At 41.8% G+C, this 24,722-nt stretch overlaps 1 protein-coding gene across 2 annotated transcripts in view; it reads left to right on the top strand.

Moving 5' to 3' along the window:
• The window catches only part of LSAMP (limbic system associated membrane protein), a 1,003,852-nt gene that overhangs the window by 4,116 nt on the left and 975,014 nt on the right, over positions 1–24,722 (top strand). The gene's annotated exons all lie outside the window — the stretch shown is intronic.

The following is a 24,722-nucleotide window of genomic DNA, read 5'->3' as shown; positions in this document are numbered from 1 at the left end:
AACAAACCCTTTCCCTTTAAAAATAGCAGCTGTTTCAAATCAGCAATTTGCTTAGAAGAAAAACCAACCCAGCTTGTTTTAATGCATCCCCCCTATAACCCCACCTCATTGGTTAATTGTAGAAGACTTTGGGCTTAAAAAGAAAAAATTAAGATGCCTCCACAGCCCATTTAGTGAAGTAGATGGTTTAGGAAAGGACACGAAGAACTGGCCTGCATAATACTGGCAGCATTTATTTATAATGTGTTTTTTGAGCTGCTCAAGGGTGTTCTTAAATGGGGAATGAGTCTGATGAAAGAAATCACAGAAGCACTCGGGTAAGTAGAATAGGATGCTTTAGGTTGATACACAGTACAAATGTTATCTGTAAAGTCTCATGTTTTATAAACATTACTGGGCAATGCGGGTGTGAAAAATGATGTGTTTGTTAATGCGTGAGGTATGTGCAATCTATATGGATGGAAGTGTGTACCCAAGTGTTTCTGTGCTGATAATCTGTAATGGATGGGGAGAAGAAAGGGAGGAGCAGGACTCTGTGTGTATTTGTGGTGACATTGTGGTGTATGGGTGATAGTGTGGGGTGATTGTGATGCAAGTGGATAACATTAAGACACTGCCAACTGGAGAGGGAGGGGGAAAAAGGGCTTTTCCTGCTGTCCTGAATATACTTTTCTTCCTATCTGTTTTCAGCTCTCTCTTGTCGAGTAAGGCAAGGGAAGCTCTTACAGGCTGGACTGTATTGATGAGGTAACAACTCACTCAGCTGCCTTGCATTCCCTTAAATGATGAAGAGGTTCAATACCTAAAGTAAAACACTTTTCTTGTAGGCTTAAGACAGGGAAGAAGAAGAAGAGAAGACTTTTTATCTGCAAGCGGGGAGCATTAAAAAAATATCCCAAGTGTTTCTTCTAGTCCTATCCCAGTGATTGCAGACCATTTGAGTCAATAATTACCACACCAGTAAGAACCCATTTCCCCTAGCTGTTGTAAATCTCAGCACTCAACTACCTACTCAGAGGGCTTTGTTATGATAAGTAGAAATTGGCTTCGTCTTTTAGTTTCAGAGATCTCTTCTCACACGAGAGTTTTACTAGTCTTCTCACACGAGAGTTTTACTAGTCTTCTCACACGAGAGTTTTACTAGTCTTCTCACACGAGAGTTTTACTAGTCTTCTCACACGAGAGTTTTACTAGTCTTCTCACACGAGAGTTTTACTAGTCTTGTAATAAAGGCCCCAGTGCCAATGGGGGAGCTCCTTTTCAGCTTTGGAGCACTTATGAATGCTAATGGCGGTCTGAGGAGGAGATGTGCTCTTTTATAGTTGCTCTTTTCACCTCCTTTTTCCTCCACAAGCAATAGGCTTCTTCCAGTCAGGGTGAGGAATATGGCTGCTGTCCTCCTAGGCTGACCACAGAGCCATTGCTCTAGGAGTCCACACCCTTACTGTGTGCTGGCTATACCTCCTGTAAGCATTGAGTAAGCCAAGGTCCTTGCCTTGCTGCTGGGGCCTGGACCCTTCTCTCAACAGATTTACCCTGTGCAAGGCTGATTTGCTTAGAAATGGGTCAGAGAAGGGATGTTAATGTGTGGGTCCTGCAGCAGCAGCTGTGTGTTCTGTGCAGTTACCTGGAGAGGCAAGTGGGTGAGGCAATGCTGGTGATGAGGAGATGTAGCACTGCTTACTGACCTGCATGCTGTAAAGTGAGGAGAGGTGGCAAAAGGTGATTAAGAGTAATGGTAAAGGAGGCCCTTTTTCTGGGCTCATCAGAATATCCTGTGGGGTTTGTTGTGGAAGAGGATCAGATGAGGTTGTTGGCTGACAGAGATTGTTAAAAGACTGAATGATCAGAGCGAAATCTATAATGGTACTACACAATGGTATATCCTGGAGGAGTCTGGGGAAAACCTTTCTTGTGTGCCTTTGAACACAGGGACGTGTTTTGCCAAATATCATCTCCTTTGTGTGCAGGGTGCTGCTGGAAGGATGCAGTTTTGCTGTCTGCAGTCCCTATAGGAATCATGAATCTTTGCCTCTTCAGTATCCCCTTTTCTTTTAAAAACTGCATAACATAGTTTCATTTGCTGTTCAGACTCAATGAGCAATGATTTTTCGACACCTAATATGCTCTTACTGCTGTCAATTTATCATTAATAAAACCAAAAATACCACAGACAGCACAGACCATCCTGTCCCACTCTGAAAAAGAGTAGCTAAGGGCATGTGTAGGTGAGCATGTGAGAGACACAGCCCCCTCCTGGTGTCAGTGAAGGACAGAGATCCCTGCAGTCAGCATGGAAGAAAAGAAAAAATGCTGGATGTTCATGATTCTTACAGAAGTAGGCAGGGGGAAAAAAAAAAGAAAAAAAGGCCAGGCTTGATTCTCTGATATGCCATTGCACTGTGGTGCTTTGGCTGATACTGGATGTCCTGGAAGCTGAAACATCTCCCTGTGAGCTCCCTCCAGTAGGTTGCCTGCTGGTGTGGCAGCATTGCCCTGCTCACCTGAGTGGAAAGAGAGGGAATAGCACTTGCAGGGGCTGCTGCTTTAATGTCTTTGAGCCAAAGCTGTCTTCTCTCACACAGTGAAGTGTCTTGCTGGCCATATATGCAGTCTTAAAGTTCATGGGGAAAAAGTTCGGCATGACTACGTGCTGAGGGAAAAGGGTTCTTTACACTAAACCTGCTTATTGGCCACCTACAGGCATAGAATAGGGTTTTTCAATGGTTGTCAGATGTAGAGGTACTGGGCTTTGAATGGTATCTCTGGGAGGAGGTGGTTTTGGAGGCAATGCAAGGATATATGTACCCAACTAAGACAGGCTGGTGTGTTGCATTTTTTTTGAGAGGTTGGTTTGCTTTATTTAAAAAAAAAGATAGCATCAGAAGGCAGGCTTCAGAGGAGGGGTTTTGGCTGAAAGCAAAGATGAGTGTAATCAGAGCCGTGGGTTCACAGTCTGGGCTTTTCCAGTTCCTAGGCTATATAAAGCATCTAAAAGAAACTCTTCTGAAGATGGCTTGTGCTTGAAACCTGCTCTCTTCCCTAGAGTACGCCTGTGTGTGACCTCACGGATTCAGGTTTCTTCATTTCTTTCAGGTTTGGCAGTGCTCTCCTTCAAAAAGTGTGGCCCTTTCTTTTTTTCTGGTGATGTGTTCTTGGCTATTGGGAGGAGATAGATGTGGCAGGCAGGCCATGAGCAGTGGGATGAGGGAGGGAGGGAAGGAAGGAAGGAACGAGCAAGCAAGGAGACAAACAGAAGGCTGTGGGCCTTTCCAACTGGGAAATCAATAGTATATGAGTATGCAATGTAAGTGTGTAATCACAGCTTCCTCCCCTCTGCCCCTTAGCACTTCAATTGATGGTGAGTTGCAGGCCAGAACCAATTAATCCTTACAGCCTGCTAGGACAATAACTATTAATATTCTTGTGCATGCACTCTGGTTGCTGCACCTGTGTGGAGCCTGGCTGTGCTTGGCCCTCAGCAGCTGACCCAAAGCTATGTCTGATCATGAGCCTTGCACTGTGTGCACTGTGTTACCTGACTTCCACTTGTGTGGATGTGTTACAGAGGCTGACTGTAGGGATATACACTTGAGTGTCTGAAAAAGGAGGAATTTGGAGGTAAGGGTTTGCCTGAAGGAAGAAGGGGTTATTTAAAGGGGCATCTGAGGGATTTTTGATGTGTAAATGTGTTTAGACTTGTGTTGCATGGGTACATCTTCTTGTATGAGTATCTACTCTTTGCCTTGTAAAGCTACTTTGTACAGTGGGATCACAACATCCAGTTTTATTTATGCCTGTGTACATGATCTGTGCATGAAGATATGACCAGAGGCCTTTGAATAGCTCTTCTTTGACTTTCGGGAAGGTGCATATACAAGACAGAAGATTTTATATATATATATATATATATATATATATATATATATGCATGAACCTGTATTTGGGTGTGTGCATGTGATAGAAAATGCACAAGTCGTGTGGTAAAGATGCTTGGGCAATGTTAACCAATCTGTTTCCGAGTTGTGTTTTGTGCAAGAGAGTTGTCATGAATGTTAGTGTAGGTGAATGCAGCATGACTGCTGATAGGAATATCTGCATAGCTATGTATACTTTTGTAGTGACCATTATTCATAGCAGATTTGCATCCTATCTTGACATGGCAAGAGATTGTTGCAGTGAAACAGAATCATCTCTGTAGCTTGGCTGCCCCTCCTCATCTCTCTGTGATAGCCTCAGTGTAAAGTGGCAACTTAGTCATGCTTCAGTCACCTGGGCATGAAATACAGTGTAGAAAGTGGAAAGGACATGTTTGACTCCTACACTTTCATGGGAGAATTTCTGGGAATAGAAGAAGGAAGAAGATAAAAGGAGGCTTTCCTACATGCACAAGTTGCACTGTTTTAATTAGACCAACATATTCAAAAATAGCACAACCTGACTGAGCCAACTGTTCTTACATAGTTATACTTTTGTAGACTGTATGAGCCAAGGAACTCTGGGCTGGATGCAACCTGAGGCAGTAAAACAGAAGTCTGTACTCTGGCTGTACCTGCATTACCACAGCCTTGCTGGTTTAGCTTCCTTAACAGCATGGATTCTGTCCAACATAGCTGTGTTTTGTTGAGTCTCAGCTTAGATAGCGGAGTAGAATAGACCTGACTGCAGGCATGCCCCTGTGAGATGTTCTGCACTTCTAGACTCCTGTAGAGGAAAGGAAACTATTTGTCTGGAAGAGTCATGTTGTATTGAGGCTGGGGCTTTTATGGACAGTAATTTCTCAGTGATTCAAAGAAAAAGAAATTAGTCCTGCTAGCTGAAGTGGTGTAAGAGCTGTCTGTAGTCTAGGCCAGCTAAGGGAGGAAAGGTGTGAAACAGGGAGATCTAAAGTGAAGTACAGAACCTCTTCTCCATTTTCATGTATCCTAGCTGCATACTGGTGACTGTTTTTTGTACTATCCAGCAGCCACAGAGCTGCAAGAGATTGGGCTGCTGATTTAAAAAAAAAAAAAAAAAAATTCTGGCTTCAGCATGAGGTAAATGAGCTGTGGCGTTGCCCCAGAGGGACCTAGAGCTATGGTGAGCAGTACAATCTTCCTTCTCTTTTGGTCTGCTGTGTCCACAGAGGAAAGGGAGAAAAGGCCATTCTGTCTGGCCTTGCTCTGTCTGTCCTGACCTAAATCTTTGTAGCAGCAGCCTTTTCTTCAGGCTTCAAGGAACCTCACAAGACCCCTGCTTGTATGCTCTGCTCATCCCCTGGTCAATCTGAAGAGTTTCTGTTTTCTCTCTTTTTCCTTCTGCTGCCCAAAATGACCCAAACCACCACAAAAATTGAAAGAAGATACCCCAAGCTCTCCTGGATGCTGAAGCATTGCTGTAGCTGCTGAAGGAGGAATGGCAGTATGAAATGTACTGGGGAGACAGACGATTCAAGCCCCTGCTTTCTTTGCCACATGGCAGGGATAGTTAGAGAACCAGCTTTGAGGTTCTTTTGGAACTGGGGATGCTAAGTGAGAAGAGGCTTTGAATTGTTACAGGCTTAGGAAGACCTTAATCTAGATGAACCCTTTTCTTGGTGCCTTGGCTACCCCACAGATGTCCCAGGGGTTCCCAGCAGGAACCTTGGCAAGTTTCTCTCCGAACCACACCTCAAGTTCTCTAGAAGTTTGTTGGAGCAGAGCAAATAGTTTTGCAGAATGTTTCTGCTTCACCGAAATGGCATCTTTCTAATAAAGAATAAAAAGGTGTTCTGTTGGAAAAATTCCAACTTAAGTTTCAAGAACACATTAAGGTACAAGTGCTTAAAGGCTTTCCTGTGATGTGTTATCTTCTGTCATAAGACTACATCAAAGTCTCAGCTGTCATCTAAAACAAAAAAGTTCTGAAAATTGTGGCCTTTGTAGGTGCAACCAAAAACTTGAAAATATAACCTGAGCGCAGCCAGTAAGTGGTGTCTGTCTTGAGTCTGCAGACAGCTGAAATAACATGCTCAGGTACATATCATCCTGTTTATTTCTCTGGAGAGTTAGGTCTGACCTTCTCCTGCTAATGCCTCTTTGGGAAAGGGTTTTCAGTAGGGCCAGCAAAGAGTATAGTAGTCCTGATCCTCTTGACCGAGGGTTAGGAACAGTTTCTCTGAGGAAAAATGCTGTGCCATGATTGCCTTAGTAGTTCAAAAGTAGAAACAGCCTTTTTTTGATATGATTTACAACTACTTGGTGGGACTGGAACCTAAGGAGTGTTCAGCTTGTGGAAGGGTTTTAGGTTATGTTGCAGATTGTGTTTGTGTTAGGTAATAGGAATGCTTGTTCAGTTTGGATTGTGACCATTCCTGGACCAATCACGAATTGTAAGACAACACAGCACATTGGGGAAAACAGCACAGCAGATTCAAAAAAAAAACTTGTTTAAATAAGCGTTGTAAGGGCTGTACTGAAGATCTACCCTCACTTTTGTTTGGAATTGGATTTCCTTGAAAGAGACCTGGCTGATGTCACTGGGGAGGAGGGAATGTCTGTTGTGCAGAACTCATGTCCCATGGTGATGCTGTGTCTGAGGCAGAGGATGAGCATGTGCATGTGTCTGTGTGTGCATCGCATGTGCGGGGCCTGTGCTGTGATCACCAGAATTACAGTCTAGCCAGATAACGAGCTGTTGTTGTTTACAGCACTTGGTTCCGGGCACTTCAATTCCAGAAAGATGTAAACAAAATTAGAGGGAATTCAGAGGATTGCAAGGAGAATGATTAAGGGGCTGGAGGGACTGACTTATGAAGAATGCTTGTGAGAGCTAAATATATAGCTGTTTTGGCTAAATGACTAAAGAGGAGCTATGCTAATGATCTAGGCATACTGGGAAGGCATGAAGAATTGTCTAGTGTGGACTTAGAGCTAGAAGAGTCTCTCATAGAAAATTTGGAGGAGGAAAGAAAAAAATTGGCAGGAGAGAAAAATACTTAATGGAAGAAAGCAATTAGGTGGTGATATAGCTTTGTTAAGAATTGTGGTGGAATTGCTGTCATTTGGGATATCTGAAGTTTTGGCTGGGCAGAGCCCTGGAGAATAATCCATGCACTACAAGCTTGAAAAGGTCCCTTGAGAGACAGTCTAGATGCCTTAATAGATTTTTATGCTGTCATTAATTTCTGAATCACGGCTAATACTTCCAGTCTGATAAAGAACCATATTCTTTAATGTATTTCTCTTTCTTGCCATGTATTATTTCTATTGTGATGCAGATACTGGCACAAGACACATGGGGAAGTCTTCTGCTATACTAACAATTGAAATCCTGGTTATATCAACTGCTTAACTCAAAGACATTTTTTCCCCCTCTTTCCTTTAATGGAGTGTTTATTCAGATTTGTCTGATAGGTGAGAAAAGGGAGCCTTCTGGATGAGTTGAAAACCCAGTATATGTAACTCTGTCCTGTAAGTCGTGTTAGGCTTTGATAAGTTCCTCATTGCTACTTATGACACATATATGTTCTGTTCTTTCTTTATCTCACACATTTTCAAAATATGTAACTGAACAGTGGACTGGTTCCTTCAGGCTCAGAAATTGATGTGGTTGAGCCTGTAGCATTTTGGGCATGTCCCAAAAGCTGAGTCTTCCTAGGACTCCAGAACTGGAGGGAGGCAGACATAGAACAAAATGGTAGGAGATGGCTAAGTTGATCAGTGGTGCAGGGGGATCAGCCAGCTGGTTTGCTATTCTCTCACCCACAACAGGAACTGAGTAATGAAAGTGAAATGGGTGGTGTTGGCTGCTCGGTTTAGTGCTTTCATTGGGAAGAGAACAGACAGAATTGAGAGGGAGTTTTGTAGCGTATGCTGTGCTGGCTGGCACTGTGGACTTCCAGAGGTAAAAGGTATTGCACCTTGAGTGAAAGAGCCAGGACACATAATGGGAATTATCCAGAATGAACATTATTTGTGCCATGGATGCAGACCCAGAGAGAGTTCATCATAGTTTATTAGCTCAGGTACAGGACTATCCAAATTGCAATCTGTTTCCTGGGCAGGAAGCAAGGAGCACTATTTTGCATTGCATGCAGTCCAAGCTGTTCAGTGTTGCTGGGTCTTTCCCAGTCTGTGCAAGGCCTGCTTGAGGGTCTCAGCAGCCCAGCAGTGACAGGGAACAAAGTGTGGAGACAGCTGACTCTGGATGTAAATTGATGCTATTTAGCTTGGACTTTCGACTAGCTTTGGTATGTGCAAGGTGGCTGATGGTAATGACATCTTTACCCTATGCACCCTAGCAGAGTGGGAGAGCTCGTTAGCTCAGATGTGGTGCAATGGGAGTGCAGTTGGGCTCGGGCTCTGAATCAGACACAAGAAACATTGTAGACTTCAACTGTCTATGCTGAACTTTGTGATTTTTTCATATTATAATCTCCTCTTTAAGAAATAAGTAAATCCTGGAAAGGATACAAACTTTTTCCCTCCCCCATTCTCCCTCCCCACTTCCCTGCCTTTGCTTTAGGTAGAGATTCTGCATTTGTGCCAGAATGGAAAAAGGGGGAGATGTGAGAAATTGAGCAAAAGATGATGAAGTGGAAAAGATTAGAGACTCCAAAGGTGATAATCTGCGTTGGCAGAGATGAGTTGCTATTGAATGGTAGGGTGCATGCTCATGGAGATGGAGAACTGAAATATTGGTTCAAAGACCAGTGGACATACTGTTTGCTGTAAGTTACTTTGGCAATCTGTGTGTCTTCTAGTGGCATGACTCATCAAGAGAGATGGAGAACCACTGCTCCTACCATTACTCAATGGCAGTATCACCTGAGAAGTTGGACTATATGTTTGGAGCCCAAAGGATGAGGTTTCTCAGCCCTAGCTCACTGCTGAGAGAGGAGTGGGGTGAGAGCAAGATAATTGGTCTCGTAATTGTGTTTGTTGCTTGCAGGAAATTGATTTGTTACAGCACCTTTGAATCATTGTTCTGTGGGATTTTGCTAATCTCATTCTAACCCTGGCAGAACATTTGTTGCTTTGCACCCAGTGGTTGAGTCAGAGTGTGATGCTGCCGCCTCCTTTAGTTATTGGTGCAAAGGCATAGCAGCAGGAGACCTTGAAATAGATTCCTGCAACTGGGTGTACAGGATAGAGCTCTGGGTCTCCTCTGCATGAACTGTAACTGCGAAAGGAAGAGACCCAGACTGTTATAAGGAAGAGGACAGTTGGTGGCAAACGTGTGGTTGTATTGCTATGTGCTGAACTTCTGAAGAAAAATCTAAGCATTTCAAAGCCAAAATCAAAAATAACCTAGGCATCCATTCCCTGAAATTCCTGTTTAGATATCTAATAGCATCACTATCTAATAGCAATCTTCCTAGGAAGGGAGATTCTTCTCAAAGTGATTTTTTTTTTCTTGTTTTTTTGTGTCACTCACACGTTTGAAAGAAGTGAAAAAAGTGGATTGACACTGTTTAGTCACTACTTTTGTTAGGAGCCAGAACTGGTGCTGTAAAAATGATTGTGCACGTACTTAAACAGAAACTTTTTTGGAAAATGTGGTTGTTTAATGAAAACTGTTCCAAGGAAGGATTTCTCATGGCTAGAATGGCCTTTCTGAAAGAAGCGAAGACATATTGCACTGGCTTAGAATTAAAGACATTCAGATCTATGTTTCTGTTCCAAAATAGAGCAGGATCTGGAATGTGGTTATCCCACAGTTCAGAAAGCACGTTAATCCCTGGCTCTGGCCTGCTTTGGAGAGGTCTAATTTTTCTCTCCAAGTTGCATTTTTAGCCACCGTACATGTTAGAGTTAGAGCTCTGTACCTTCCATCATTCTGTGGAGCTTGCATTAATTGCTAGATAGGGGATGAACAAAAAAGTCTGCACCTGCCACACAGACACATGTAAAGAAGCTCACACTGCCAAAGGCACACAAGTTCCAGATCTCTGTGCTTTGGCTTGCTGCACTGGAGGCCATGTGGTGGAAGAGCCCCCACTTATCGCAGCAGATGGCTGAGAAGTGCTTGTTGGCTCTGTGGGCAGAGGTGGCAGCAGCAGCACATAGTCCTTGCAGGTATCTCAGCAGCCAACACTGGGGATGGTGCTGTGGCCCTAAAAAGAGAGCTGACCAAATCCCTGTGTATTGCTCTTGGCAGTTTTGGAGGTGGGCAGCTCTGCTGCATTTGTAAAATGTTCAGTATGGTGTCTGCCCTACAGCTTCCAGTCAGTTTGGCCAACTTGTTTTTTGCTCCTGATGTTGGCTTGCTGCAGCTGCAAGGAAGGGGAAAAGCATGGGTCTCCTCTTTCATCTTCCTGCATTAAACTTTAATCAAATATCCCAGTTTATGTTTCCTATCTCTGCAGCTTTATGACCAAAACAAAGGACCAAAGATGTATTTGTAGTAAACCAGAGCAGTCCAACAGTTTCCATGACGTCTGCCTACTGCACCAGGGTTATACTGAGAAGGTATGGTCTAATGTTTGTTAGAAAACACAAATTCTGCACTGGACTTTGAGTTCTGATCTGGCCTTATTTGTTGTTGTGGGTAGAAGGTTTCCTAATACCTCTTGAATTTTTTGCTTTTGGGGAGTTTTCTGTGTGAAAAAACAAGGAAGAAAAAAAAATAACTGTAAGGGCTATTTGTCTGTTTTAGGTAGGCCCAATGTGGAGTCCCTAATCCAATTTCATGGAGCAGAGGCTTCAGGCTGGATTTACGCTGTATCTCTCTAGGAGGTTAAAGATGTGTCGTTCAATTTGGTCGTCCTCAGCAGTACGTATTCCAGCTTGAGGCTACAAAAATCCTAAACTGGTACATGTCTGTGAGGGGAAGAAAAAGGGGATGAGTTGTAAGGCACGTGTCCTTTGATGAAAGACTGTTCTGCCCTCCTGAGTGATGATACCTTTAACCTTCTGCCTTTTCCTAGCACTGTGAAATGTAGTTTGTTCCTGTCTTGTTTGTTCCTTTTGTCAAGGGTACTCCAAATAGAGGATCATCGATCCTCCCCAAGCAAATTTCTTATAGGGTCTGATCTGGGACTTAGAGGTTGCATCTGGAGAGATAGGCACATTACTTAGCTTCCAGAAACTACAGGACCAGTGATATGAATGCAAGAAGCAAAGCATCTACCCAGATTGTCTGATTCAATAGTGTCTTGCAGAGCAGGCTGGCAGTTAGAAGAAACACTTTTTCATGCATAAACTTGGGCACCTTTAAGTTGCAAATGATGAAGAGACAATAAAACACGCATTGCCACTTTCATAGGGATACCTTTAAAGCTAGAACTGCACTTTCAATTAACTCTACTGTATGTGGCCAAAGTCGACAGTGCATAAAACTTTGATAATTCCACATTTTAAAAATGTATTGGGAACTCTCATTCGTATATCTTCACTGAAAATTTCATGAATTGCACATTTCCTGGTGTTAGATGTTCAATAAACTTAAATTATGCAGCAATTTGCATCTAGAAGGTTTGTTTTGAAACTGAAGACTGGCTACTTCTCTTCTGGATTGAGAACAGCTCTTTCTTTTTATGCCTCCAGCAATTAGAATGGACACTCTTGTTTGGAAATTGTTGGAGATCTGTACTGACCACTTAGTAGCAAAACTCTGACATGAGGAAGATATGTAAGGTATCAGTATATGGCTGGACACAACTGTATCCCTCTTGTTTGAGCCTGATGTTGTATTTTTGTTCATTTCCTGGGCGTTGATCTTGGATCTATTAAAAATTTTCCAGCAAAACTTTTCTGTATTATAATGTATTTTCAGCTAATTGTGGAACTTGAGATTAGAGGGAAGGGAAAACTTGAATGAATCCAGTTTGTGAAATCCCAGATAGCAGTTATTAGCAAAGAGTACTTCTCGTACAAGGGTAGTCAGGTTGCTGGGAACATCTTCCTAGATCTTTAGAGTCCCAAGGTGAACTCTTGGCTTGAGAAGGAGATGTGGAGTGTTCTGTCCATTGATACAGACAAGTTCCTGGAGTATCCTCCACATCTCAAGCAGTGTACTATTTCCATGCCCTATCCCCAGTTTGTGCTTTTATCTGAGCAACCTCAAAGGAATAACATGTGGTGTGAAGAGGAAGGCTTTAAACAAAGCTCTCTGGAGCCCTTTCCTTCCTTTCAGTAATCTCATTTCAAAGTTTTTCATGGTTACCCAGCTTTCTCATTATCCTTGTCCTTACTGAACAAAGTTGAGGGTATAAGCAAAATCTACCACACTCCTGCTTTTCCGTAAATGATCTCTATGCTAAATTAGATGAAGAGTAAGGAGGAAAAATCGGAGCCCGCTGTAGCTATGGCAGTCCTGGGATAGCACTGCTGCTGACAAGCATCCACTTTCAAGGTGATCTGTTGACTATGACCATGTTGGTTTGTAAGAGAGGCATCTTAAAATTGCCTCAAATATCTCAGTGTTCCTAATCAGAAGATAGCTTGTGCTTTCTCCTGCAATACTGCTTAGTGATTTCCATCACCAGTGACATCTACTAATATAAAGAAAATATGATTAAAGAAAGTATGATTTTTTTTGCCAGTCACTCAAAAAAAAAATTAAAATAGCCTGGGCCCTGTTAATCCCAGCTGACCATGTACAAAAAAAGGTTAAGGTATTTCACTAAGGTTGTGAGCTGGGTCGGTGGTAGAGCAGAACCTGGATAACTCGTTCCCTGTGTGGTCCCCTTGCACAGCATTCCTGTGCCAAGCGTAGTACTTCCTTAGCTTGGGTCTCCTTGGGCACTGCAAGGGGCAGTGCTGGTGACACAAAAGGTGAAGCAGAAAGCTGTGAGGTGCAGGGAAGTGGACATGGAGAGGGAGGCTCCCTGGTGTCTGTAATGAGATGTGTGGAAGGTGTCAAAGAAGGAACAGGGGCGCATTTGAGAATGGTGTGGGGAGGAGGGGAACATGAGTGTGTCTGACAAGCTTTTGAAGCACTGTATGCTTAATGAGAGCTCCTGCAAAGACACAGGCTGCAAAAGCCATCAAGAGAAGATGGCTTCTCCCAGGGCCCTTGCAGCTGCACCAGGCTATGATAACAGAAATTAACTTCATCTCCTTTGTCTTGCATTCCAAGAGCCCCAGAATAGTAGTTATGAAAACAGTGCTGTTTAATATTGTCTTTGATCGAGCAATCCAACGGGAGCCCTGGGCTTGTTCTGCTTGGCTTTGTTAGTTTCAGACCCCAAGGCAACAAGCCGTTGCCTTCAAAGCCCAGGCAGGGCTGCATTAAGTGTGAAGCGCGCAGCAGAAATCCCAGTTTGTCAATTCAAATGGCACTCACCTAGTAGCAATGCCTGTATATTTAAATCCACAGCAAAGTGTGGGAAGCAGGGCATACACAGTTTTCCCCTCTGGAAAGAGCATGTCTCAGGAGCTAGCAAACAAGGCAGCACACTCAAAATACAGCAATGTGGGGTGGATTTTTCCTGTTATTATCCAGTTTTAATATGCTGCTGTTTTTATTTGCTGCCAACTGGTCTCCCAGCACACTACAGCCAGGCAAGGGGTGTGATGCAGGAGGACAACATCACTACATCACTGCAGAAGAAAGTTTGCATTCGTCTGCTTCACCTCCTTATGGTACAGACGTGCATCTTTCCTGCAGCTGCCAGGTGGGCACTGCATGTACACCTTGGCCAAGACTTCATTCTAGTTGGGTGTAAACACTGGGAGTCACCAAATCTCTGACTGATACAGTTATCAAGAGTCAGCTCTTGGAGGTCTTTTCTACTTCACCAGCAAACAATATGAAGGCAGTTATCGGAAAAGGTCAGTGCTAGTGATGGTGTGCAGGGGGGCTTATGAGAACCAGAAGGGTAGAAACAGCTCATCTGTTTCTAGATGGGTGGTTATCTGAATGCACTATAACCCATGTTGACCCAAGTGCAGGGGCTAATGGTATCTCTGCAGGCAGTGATGAGAGATGGAACTATGTTCTAAGGGAAGGACTGATGCACTTTTTTTGTTTAGTCTCTTTTATTGTTTAATTATGAGACTCAGTCTATTTTGTTTTTCCATCTATGTAAATCAGCTTTTGTTAGCTGTATGAGGTTCATGAAAGCTATAAAAAGGGCAGTGACTTGATGCCTTGAAGAGCCCCCCCTTCTCAGTTTACCTGAGACTGAGGACCATGGTGTTTAACCTTCACATCTGTGTAAACTGCGTATAGAGCACGTTTGATTATGAAATATCTGGGAACCTGATGTGCCACTTTCTTCTTATTATGGAAACTATGTGGTCTCATTGAAATAAAGGGGTACTATAGGTATAATATTTTAGATATACAACTTTATTATAATAAAATTTGGGAAACTGGAGGAGTTTCAGAAGCAAGTAGGTTAGTGATAATATTTCATATGACAAGGATAAAACCTGCCATTACTGCAGGGTAAGATTTAGACAGGCCGCATAAACACTTCAGGTGTATGTTTTCTCAAATCTGACATAAACCCACTGTTGTTTAGTTTACAGGACCAGGAGTTCCTGAGCATTGTTAGATGGATAAAAAAACCCAAGGATCTCTATTTTGTTCTAGCAGTGCTTGTCCTAGCACTGCACATTTTTGTTTTGTTATGTGCAGTGATGCTTGACACCTCTCTTCAGTTTAGCGGACAACCAAAGGGACTAACCCTACAGTGTGCTCTCCTGTATATTTTAGGAAGGATCAACAGAAACTCTGGACAGCAGTTGGAGCTTTTCTAAGATTCTGCTTCATTGCTTGCCTCTTGAAATTTTTGCCGTTTCTGTGATCATGTTTCAGTAGGACTTCTGTTTTCTTCTCTGTACCATGTAATCCAGCACAGTGATAGTGAGAACTGCATTGATCAAACAAGCAAGAAAAACATAAACTATGGCAAAAGTTAGGTTTGTTAAAGGTGACTGAGAACTGCAGAGGAGGGAGTTGCATTGCTGTGGTGAAATAATTTATGTTCCCTCTCTAAACCTTCTCAAAGAGGCAACTACCATTTAAAAAAAAGCTCGTGCAAGTGTGAGGGACCCTGGGCTTAGTGCTAAGAGACAAGACTTAAGGGTCCCCATCTAGCTTTGTCTTTAATAGGAACTACTCCTGTCTCAACATTTCAGTGTCCTCTTTTGTTAAAGGAGCATAGGGGTTTTGGAGAATTCTAAGAGGAGATTTCAGATAGTCAGAAGTTGAAGAAGTACAAAGAACTTTGTACTGATTATGAGTTACAGGAGAAAAGATTCAGTGTGTAACTTCTAGCTTCAATCCTGGATGTGTAGGAGGTGGATGGAGGGTAAAGGAGGCTGGAAATTAAAATAAGCTAATATCCTAAACTATATTTTAATTGAATTTTCAATATCTTCACCTTGGATATTATCATACTAGACATTAAACCCATGCTCATTATTCTGTAACCATATACTATCTACAGTAAAAGCACCAGCTATTAAAATGGGAGAGTATAAAAAGCTCTTTCAGTATGCCTTCAAAATTGCTCAGTACTGTTGCTTATGCAATATTTTCTATTTCTGAAAGTTTAGAAGCCTGGAATTAAGCAAAGGAAAAGCCTTTTTAGGTTGGCAAGGCAGTTTCTCCCCACTTGACCAGTGCAAGCTCTTTCAGTACAATGACAGTTGAAATCAGCCCCCTCAAATTCTTGCTATTTAATTACAAAGGAAAGCTGCAGTATTTCAGAATAGAAAGATATGGGTTTGTTAAGATACTGGACTGATCCTCAGGGGGAACTGAGCTTAATTCCTGCCTTTGCCACAAGCTTTCTTTAAGTTAGTCCATTAATCAGTTTGTGTCTTAGCTTACCTGTCTATGCAATGAAAATGAAGACAAAGGAAGTTCCAAAGCCATCTTCCCCCATGCATAAAAGATGTTTTCTGTGTGATGGGTCCCAATCTTCTCTCTGTTCTTTTAGTATTGTTTGGTGTAAAGGTGTCTTCTTTCTAGAAGGGAAGTACAGCTGATCTGGGCTTTCTTTTTTTGATGTTTCTTTAGCTCCACGGATAAATGTGGTACTATACTGATTTAAGCTGAGACAAAGTCTTTGCCATAAAAACTTGCACATGTTAAACCCATTGGATCATTCAATCCATCTTGTCAATTATCCTCACTTGTACCATGTGGAGCAGAGCAGTAGCCTGTGAGTAGGTGAGGATGTGATTGGATTTTTCATTATGAGGCTAATCTTTGTTCCTTGGTACTCATCATAGACAATAAGAATTGGTCAGTTTGGAGGGATGACTTAGCATTTTTGTAATGAAGTCAAAGTGAACTGGATGATATTTTCTCGACTTTTCTGTGTAAAAAAAACCCCCAAAAAACAACATATGGTGTATGCAATTTTAACTGCATAAATATTGATGAAAGCATAAAAAATTTCTTTCCCACCTCTATTTGTAGTAACAATACAGTAAAGGGGAGGGAAGGAGAGGCATTTTGTTCTCCTGGAATTTTTGACTCAAAATCAACACAATTGGATCAAGATGAATAGACTAGGTTTTAATTTTAAAAGTTAGGATTCCAAATAATGAGACCAAAATGGTTCATGGACTTGTTCCAGTGAACAATTTCTGGAGGTGTAGGCTTTCATTAAAAAAAAAAAATGTAATGCTGTCTTTAACACTGTCTCTATCCCTTTTCCCATATTAAGAGAAAGTTTGGTCTTTTCACGAATCCCAGAGAGGTCTGTTACTGGTAAAAGGCAAGAAGTTTCCATCAACTGATAATTAGAGAAGCTGACTGGAAATTGCCACTTATGTAAATTCACATTTTTCAGAGATTCCTCAATCCCTGAGTCCTTTCTTTGGTGGGGGGAAAGGTGAAACAACTACCTTTCTGTTCTCCTTTACTACATCCAGGAGAATAGCAAGAAGGAGGGTTGCCTCTCTTGTTTTGCTCTTTGGACATCAAAGACCATGGCCAGACCATTCCTCTATGGCTCTCCTCAAACATTTATAAACTGCAGCAGTGTTGGAGCTGTGTATTGACTGGATCACAGGAAAGCAGAGATCATGATACACTGTCACAATAAGGACATGAAGACAGCAACGGAGAAAAAGAATTTGGGGAGAAGATCATAAGGAAAACTGTGGAGCTGAGCCCATTTATGCCCCTTCCCTGGCAGGCCAGGTTAACATCTGTGGCTTACCAAACCACTGGAGTTCATTTCAACATCCTTTTAAAAGCTTTGTTATGCACCATTCTCACCCCACCTCTTACCTTTTTTAACTTTTGCAAGGTGTCTGGGCAAAACAAAGGTCCTTCACAGCCCCCTGCAACCAGAGTTGGCATTTTCTTGTGTTTGCAATAGCCTGATGAGACAATGCGTGAGGGAGGTTGCTATGCTTCTCATGTATTTTGTAAGAGGAAGCAAAAATCTTCAGTGACACACTATTCTTCTTATATTTTGTGACAAAGACTGGAAGCAATTCTGTTCAGTCACTGAACTCACCTTGACTCATCTCACGCAAATGCCATAATTCAGAAGTTCTTAAAAAGTAGTGTACAGTACACAGCCATTGCCTATGAATCTGTACCATCTGTGGTGTTTTCAGTTAACTGATGGCAAAGGTGCAGGATATCCCTTGGGAAACAAAAGGCAGCCTCTGAATTATCAATTCAGTAATTCTGGAGCAATCATTTCTTTGCCAGGAACAAGGCTTCTGTATTACTGGTCTACTGTGTAATTAGTGACTAATGGAACAACAACCCCCAGTATATTAATTGCTATTGTAGCTGTATACAGAGCATTGTTCTCTCTGTGACAGACATATAAATTGTGTGCAACTATGTTGTCCCTTTCAGAGCAGCTCTCTCTAGAGTTAGGTGTCAATAATGAAATGCAGCTGTTCCTTGAGGAAAGATAATGTTACCTTTCAGGGCTTGTCTAGTCAGGAGCACATGGGAAAGTTGATCTGAATTAAATAACAAGGTGGTTTTCAAGTGAATTATGTAAAATGTATTAAACTAATGTGTGCATACACACTTGTTTGGAATTAAAAATGGCCTTCATTTGATTTTGCTTAATTTTCCTTTAAAGTGAATTCAGCTAAATCGAATTAAAGCCATTTTAAGGCTGGCTGAAAGTGTGAACCTTAATTCTCCCATTATCCATAGTAAAAGTTCAGCATGTTAATTTCCTTAGAAGAGGGCAAAGGTTCTCTTGGTATTCCTGAATGTTGTGCTGAGCAAATGTGAGAGTTGCCTCAAGTATCCATTTTAACACTCTAAAACTTATTGGGAATTTCATCCTTTCATACTTCCTTTTTTCTTCCTTCCCCCCCCACCCCGAATCTCTAAATCCCCTGTGTAACTAGTGCAGAATGCTAGGGGAAGTGTACATTTTTTATTTTTATTTTTTTTAAATCTTAGTGACTTAACTCTTCCCTATAGTGAAATGGAGTACAGAAAGGATAAGTGATTTCCCCACAGAAACCCATCACAAGCTGCCTGTAGAATCCAGCCTGAGATCTTCTATAGCCAGCACCAATGCCTGCATGCTGTGTGTCAGTTTGCAGATACTCAGTGTGCAAGGCTAGGAATTTGTGTGTTGACAGTCTCTTGTTTGGATCCTCTTGTCTTTCTGAGAGGAAACCTTCATCTTACAGTTGTGAAAAGAACCCTTTACTCTTCCCAATATTATTAAGTAAGATAGGGCAGCCCATCTGATATATGTGCTGGTGGACATGTTTTTGGAAGCTTTACTGAGAACAGATGTTCCCACTGATGAAGATCTTCTCTTCTGACCTACAGTCTTAGTTGCTCATTGGGTCACTGAGGCAGACAGTGAGTTTGGGACTCATCACTGTGCAGTGTGGCTGAACTGAGAGAATGTGAGAAGAGCAGCTGGAGTGTGGGGAGGAGGAAAGACAAGCCCTGAGATCCCTTTGAAATGCAGAGAGCTTTTCACAAAGTCACGTTAAAATGAGCAGGCAGGCCATGATTTGAAATGAAATAAACCTTTGGAGCCCTGGAGTTTTAATGTACTGTTGATAAATGGATTCTGTTCTTATTCAGCCCACTCTTGCACGATGAAGAAAGAAACCTTTTCTGTGAATTGACCTGCGTTTCTTTCAACTCTGCCTTTCTAGATAAAGCTGCAGTGAGCTCCCAATTCAGTGACTAGTTAATCCTGGCCAGGAGTTAGGAAGACCATTGGTATTGACAGTCAGAATTGCATTAATGGAGGAGAGCTGTATTCAGCAAATTCATGGAAAAATTTCCTTTATATTTCTTGTAAGATAGCTCTGCATTTCCTTAATGCAACACACTACACTTGTCTAAGTACTTACATCTGCACGGGCTCTCTTTGGTTTATTAGAAATAGCAGAGCCAATTTTCATACACATCATGAACAGTAAGTCAGAGGCTAATGAGAGCATGTATTTTCATTTTTTTTACTTTCATGGGAAAGACAGTGTTTTCTTGAACACTAACAGATGCATTTTCAGTGCTTAAGAATAGAACCTCAGCTTAAAAGATCCAGGCATTGTTCAGATGCTACTGTCAGCTGGAGGGATGTCACCTAGAACACCAAACTGCAAGTACAAAAAAACCTGTGCTGCAGCTTCAGCAGAGCAGCCTTTGTGTGGGTTTTAGATCTATGGGTTTGAACTACTAGTTTTCAGAAACCACAGATGAGGAGGTTTTAGTTCACCCCCTCTCTCAGCAAATATGTATTTCTGGCATCTCCTGTCTTCCAAGTGTTCATTCTGCTGATGGTCTCACTGCCCGCTTTGCCATGTGGTTTGGATTTACTGTTTAGACAACTGAGGAGGAAAAATAATGCTCTGCATCAATAATGCTCTGTCATTTTGCACTCAGGCATCATCAGTTAATGCCTATGGCAAACTGTGCTTGAGAAGTTTTCGCATGCCATATTGGTATGTTTCTAGTATGTTCAGGCATAGACTCAGCTCCTATAAAGTTTTGAAGTTTGTGCTGTTTGTGTTGTTCTGATTGTTGATGTGCTGCTTTTGTGGTTTTATTTGTTGTCATGGAGGTAATTATTAAAAAGGCACCACCTTGTGGCAAGTGACATCCTCTTGTATGCTCTGTATACTGCAGAGAAGGTGATTGACTTTTTTAAAATCAGATGTTGCTGTGAGATCCTGTGACATACATTGCCTTTTTAATAAGAAGCATTTTATATCCTGATAAACATCAGGCCAAATTTCACTGTTTGTTTTCCAGCTATAAGAATCTTGCAAACATCCACTGTGATCCTACATTAATTAATCTGTATCCCAGTCTGGCACGCACAGCGAGTTCTTATTGTTTTAGATAGATGTCTGAGACACGGGCACCCTGACTTGTGAGGAGGAGGACAAGCTAATGCAAATACTATGTTGCACAGAGCTTATAGGATATAATTTGCTGCAGTCTGACATACCCGTGGAAATTACCAAGCATGTAGTCTTTTGTTTTCTGTGCTGTAGTCCCAAACTTTTAAACTCTCAGTTTTTTCTACATACTGCTATGCAGATTGTCTCATATTGGCTAATACTGATATTGTCTTTAGAAGAGACGCTCTATTTAGGCAGGGCGGAAGGCATTCTGGCCAGTGAAGGATTGAGGACTTCATCTTCTGATATGATTTAGGTATACATAGATACAAATATAATGAGAAATTTGTTCTGTATCCATTTAGCTTTACTTGTGCATATTTATATTGCTTTAAACTTGACTTTTTGTGCACTAGGTTTTTAAGCTACTATTAAAGCATCTAAATAGCCTTTAGAAATCTGGGCTTTCGTCACTCAGAAGGGCAGAGCCTATCAGCTGTCAATGAGATTTGAGCTCTGGTGCATCTAAGTAATTTCTGAAAATGAGTCAGTCTGTGAAATGCATGGGACATTCAGCATTCAGTGAGAGCTAACTTGCAGAGACCACTGAGGTGAAAGAGAGGAACTCGAGGCAAAGGAGAGAGGAATGATGAGATTGGTGGAATTGCTGACTTTTGGTTCCTTGGCTTGAGTCCTAATCAGAACAATTCTACAAAACAATCAAGAAAAACATTTTTGTCTATAGCATCCTAACTTCAGGGGAGCTCACTGCCAGGAATCTTACTTGCCTGCAGCATCCTTGTGACAAGTGTGGACAGACAGAGCAGCAAAGCTATAGTGGCAGATTTAACATGGTTATGACTCTTAGTGCTTTTTTGGTAATCTTTATTTTGTGTTCGTAAGTCCATAATTACAGTTCAAGTGAACCAACAGAACTTAAAATTTGCAAAACTCTGAGTGTTGTCTTCCATTACTAAGAAGAAAAGCCTCATATCTTGGCATTTTTGGTACTTGTTAAAGGCATAAATTGAGGTAATAATAATGTATGTTTCTACAGTGCCTTTTCTTTGGGGATCTGATTTTTTTTTTTTTAATTTTTTTTTATTCTCCAGGAGAATTTCCCATCACTTTCACAAATCTTGTGTGTTCTCCCACACAGGATGGGATCCTCAAGAGACCTGTGAGTTTGCAAGGCCTGACAAGTTCTTGAAGGGAACAATTGGGGTCCTGGTTATTTTAATTCTTGGTTTCTATTGCATGTGAAGCAGTCTTGGATACTGCAACTCACTTTGACTACCTTTTTCTTGATCTGTAATCTCTGGAAGCAGATAAATCCTAGGATGTGGCTACTATAGGAATGAATGAATGAAGAAGAGGAGTTTTCTTCTGTAGGTTGATCATAAGTGATTGTTGCAAATAAAATTGGCTATTTGGCATTTGAGCTTCAGTGACTCCTTGCAATTGGATAGCTCTTGTAGTGAGAGTGTGACCAAATTATCTCCTTGGACAAGAGCAGTAGCAAGACTGAGAGGAACAAAAAGGGAGACCTAGAGAGCCCACTGAAATGAGACCTTTCTCTTTGTAGGTCACACAAGCCTTGCCTGCAGTGTCATTCCTAGAAAAATCAGGCTACTGCAGGATTGATTGGCTGAGGCCAGAGCTCAGATGTAATTTTCTCCCATCGCATTTAGAAGAGGGCCCAAAGTAATTGATTTCATGTGTATTCCTGCAGCTTGCATAGCCCAGCAATGGAGGGTGTGGCTGTGTCCTGCTCTGGCTCATTTAACTTGCATCTGACCCAGGGCTATGGCAAATTAGGGTTTGTCCCTTTGAAGTGGAAAGCAGCTCCCATTTACAATATGCTGACTGCATTATCGGTCATCAGCATGCAGTGGAGAGAGAGCCCTCACAGAAATAAGTCTTCCAAAGGGACTTGATTAGACGGCAGAGAGAGGCAAACAGCAAACCCAGAACATTGTGCCAGTACAGGTTGTGTTAATCTGCTTGTTTCTGTAGCCAACAAATATTTGAGTTCTTTCTACCCACACATTTTCACTAGTAAAACTTCTGTAAATATTCATATGTATGCCTTGGGCCCAAGCGGGTTATTTTGGTTTCAATCTAGCAGCTCTGAACCGTGTTGAACGGATAGTGGTAGAAAATGGAAAAACAGTAGCCAGTCCAGTGTACAGATACAGATTTCAAAGTCAGGTTGCTGTGGCTTAACATGCTGCTGCTGATCAGCTGGGCTGCAGTAATTCCCCACTTTTAACTCATTCCATTGCTCTCCTCTGCATCCTCCAGAGAGGAAGGGTATTTGGCTAAAGTCAAAAGGTTCAGTTCCACTGCACCCATCTACCAAAGGTCTCCTTGCAGCCTTGAGCAGGTTGCTTTGCTTCTTCCTGACCTCCGCCGTTTATCTGTAATGGGATGATAACATCCAAGCATTTGTTCCACAAATACTAGATTATTTATATATCATGTGATCTCTGTAAATGGCTATTTATGCCTATTATACCTTTTAATAACTGTTAATTGGAGGGAAGATCAACCTGAAGATCAACAGTCCTTCATGTTTTGACTTGCCCTTATACAAACTGGAAGCATATGTTCCCTGATCCATTCACATGAACAAAACTCATCTGGGAGCACCAACTGCAGCAAAGGCAATGCATTATGCATAGGGAGAAATTTTTATAGCCATATCGTCTCGGTTACAAGATCACCCATTCTTATCTTCCTGTGCCTCTTTGTCTTTGCAAAGTATGGATTTTTATGTAGAAACTGGCTCTTACTAGATGTATGTATAACACTTAATTCAGCCAGGATATCCAGTTACAGATTTGTGCATCCTCCCAAAGTGGGATAAGCAAACCTCTGCTTTTGGCTCTAGTTAGGGTTCTAAGGATAGTATCCTTCCCTACAACAGTGATTTTATCCTATAGCTTATCCATGGTGGTTCTCAAGCATTTATCTCTGTGGCTATAGTGGTAGTGAAATGTGCTACAAGTTGTATAGGCTTCTGGATACAAGGGGGTTTTTTAAATTAATTTAGGGATTTCTTGCTGTTTAGGATGATCTCTTTCAGAGACATTTCTATTTTTTATTACTCTTTGATTGGCAAGATGAGTGTGTCAGTGTTATGAGTTTTTCAATTTTTGCAGTAGGAAGACCTTTAATCCAGCCTTCCAGCAGGGAAATCAGTTGAAATTTCCAGTGACATGTGAGTTCTGTCTAAAGGAAGGCCTTGTAGAACGAGGGCCCAATTATAATACTTGACATTTTACATTGTGGTATCAGAATGCTTGTCTAACAAACACAAGACAAAGCGTGACCGGAGACAGCCTGCAACACAATAAAATAATAACACACACTACAAGCCAATTACTTTACTGTTAAATTGCACAGAGCAGGAGTGTATCATCCACATCTTCTGGATGTTGTTTTTTTTGGTTTTGGTTTTTTTGTTGTTGGTGGTTTTTGTTTGTTTGTTTATTTTTTCCCCCCACTGGTCAGTTTTAGCCCAAAAGGTCCGTTTTCCTGAATATGACCAACCAGTTCATGTTTCCAAATGTCTCTTTCAATTTAATCAGATTGGGAAGTTTTAGAGATAATTGCCATTTGTGGGAAGTTGCATGGGTCAGACATTGGTTTTGCTACTTCTCTCAGGTTAGCATTTAAATAAGCATTAATGGTTTGAAATTTATATTTCAGGCTTGGTTTTCATAGGAATCCCATGCCTGCTAACAAAAGAAAAGAGAGTTGTTGATGTTCTAGCTGTTCTCAATGTTTCCTTCATTTGATTTCCCATTTTTTCCCCAACCAAGACAATATTTAGTGGCTGTAGACTTCAAAATGAGAATTTGGGGGTGGGTTTATAAAACTCTACTCTGCGAAGCAGATGCTCATTTTGCTCTGTCCACAAAATTCTTCTGTTCTTACAACTTACTGCAGCGGGGATGATAAAAATAAAGTATTTAGAGAATTATATTTTTGTTATGAAGAATATGGATGTCTCTAATGATGCCATGTCCCCTAATTGCTTAGCTGGAAGGCCTGACAGGTGGGTGCGTTCATACTGAATTGCTTCCTGCCAAAGAAGTTCACAGCGTGTGAGGCACTCATGGAATGAATCCTCTTTCAACCTCTTGCCAACAAACAGCACCTATGCAAACTGGTACCTAGATTGCACCTTCTGCAGGCAGTTGGGAGAGGAAAGGAAAAAAGCCAGGCTGTTTCCTACCAATGCTGACAGCATCAAGTGCTGTGGGCAGACCCCTGTGATCTTAGTCTGGAGAATACACTTACTGCTTCCCTAGCCCTTGGTGCTGCCTACAAAATGCAGCCATCGATCCCTGGAATGGGCAAAGTGTGGGCCTGTGAAGAGCCCCTCAGTCCACAACCCGCCACAGAGTGAGGTGGCACCGCAGCTGGTATCGATCCACGCCTGAGAAATCGGCAACTGTTGTATTATATAATTATTGATGTAGCTGGAAA

This window comes from Pseudopipra pipra, chromosome 2, assembly GCF_036250125.1.
Source record: "Pseudopipra pipra isolate bDixPip1 chromosome 2, bDixPip1.hap1, whole genome shotgun sequence".
Classification (NCBI taxonomy): Eukaryota; Metazoa; Chordata; class Aves; order Passeriformes; family Pipridae; genus Pseudopipra; species Pseudopipra pipra.
Note: the sequence above shows the minus strand (reverse complement) of the source record. Positions and strands in the feature narration are given on the sequence as shown.